The sequence below is a fragment of the Triticum dicoccoides genome, chromosome 1A (genome assembly GCF_002162155.2).
Source record: "Triticum dicoccoides isolate Atlit2015 ecotype Zavitan chromosome 1A, WEW_v2.0, whole genome shotgun sequence".
NCBI lineage: Eukaryota > Viridiplantae > Streptophyta > Magnoliopsida > Poales > Poaceae > Triticum > Triticum dicoccoides.
Genome location: NC_041380.1, coordinates 352,108,830 through 352,110,428, shown reverse-complemented (window position 1 = coordinate 352,110,428; position 1,599 = coordinate 352,108,830).

Sequence of the window (1,599 nt, the reverse complement as noted above, 5' to 3'; positions counted from 1 at the left end):
CAACCATCACTTTGTGCGATCTTGGTAGGAAATGGCATGGGAACTATAGGAACACACCACCTTCGTTCTCTAGCACTGAAGGGCCCCCTACACCCTTGCCTTGGCTCGAAAGGCACCAAACCATCAAACTGCATAAATGTTCACTCGAAAGCTAGAAGGATGACGACCTCAATGCACGTCGCAGCCACTAAGTGAGCACGTAGAATCGAGACACACCTTTCCGGTTGCACCGTTGTAGAACACGGACAACCAAATGGAGTGTGGAAGCTTCCGAGAGCAATCGGATTAGAATGAGACAATGGTTCACCGAGACGAGAACAATGAGTTGCAAGAGAGTGGGACAAACGACCGCCTAGGAATGACCGGGTGCCCTCGGATTCCTCCGTGCCACTGCCACCGGCGAGGGGAACACTAACCCTTGCCACCAAGGTCGAAGTCGTTGAACTGTTGTAACTGAGCAACGCAACCCGCCACCGGTGAAAACCAACCAAAGAGCGCTAACACGTGCAACCCTCTGCACCACAACAGCAACTCGAACCCCAAGCCACCAAGAACCACATGAAGGAAATATGCCCTAGAGGCAACAATAGAGTTATTATTTATTTCCTCATATCATGATAAATGTTTATTATTCATGCTAGAATTGTATTAACCGGAAACATAATACATGTGTGAATACATAGACAAACATTGTGTCACTAGTATGACTCTACTTGACTAGTTCGTTGATCAAAGATGGTTGAGTTTCCTAGCCATAGACATGAGTTGTCATTTGATTAATGGGATCACATCATTAGGAGAATGATGTGATTGACTTGACCCATTTCGTTAGCTTAGCACTTGATCGTTTAAGTTTACTACTATTGCTTTCTTCATGACTTATACATGTTCCTATGACTATGAGATTATGCAACTCCCGATTACCAGAGGAACACTTTGTGTGCTACCAAACGTCATAACATAACTGGGTGATTATAAAGGTGCTCTACAGGTGTCTTTGATGGTACTTGTTGAGTTGGCATAGATCGAGATTAGAATTTGTCACTCCGATTGTCGGAGAGGTATCTCTGGGCCCTCTCGATAATGCACATCACTATAAGCCTTGCAAGCAATGCAACTAATGAGTTAGTTGTGGGATAGTGCATTACGGAACAAGTAAAGAGACTTGCCGGTAACGAGATTGAACTAGGTATTGAGATACCGACGATCGAATCTCGGGCAAGTAACATACCGATGACAAAAGGAACAACGTATGTTGTTATGCGTTTGACCGATAAAGATCTTCATAGAATATGTAGGAGCCAATATGAACATCAAGGTTCCACTATTGGTTATTGACCGGAGACGTGTCTCAGTCATGTCTACATAGTTCTCGAACCCGTAGGGTCCGCACGCTTAAAGTTCTGTGATGATTGGTAATATGAGTTTATATGTTTTGATGTACCGAAGGTAGTTCGGAGTCCCGGATGTGATCACGGACATGACGAGGAGTCTCGAAATGGTCGAGACATAAAGATTGATATATTGGAAGGTTATATTCGGACATCGGAAGGGTTCCGGGGGTTACCGGATAAATACTGGAGTACCGAGGGTTACCGG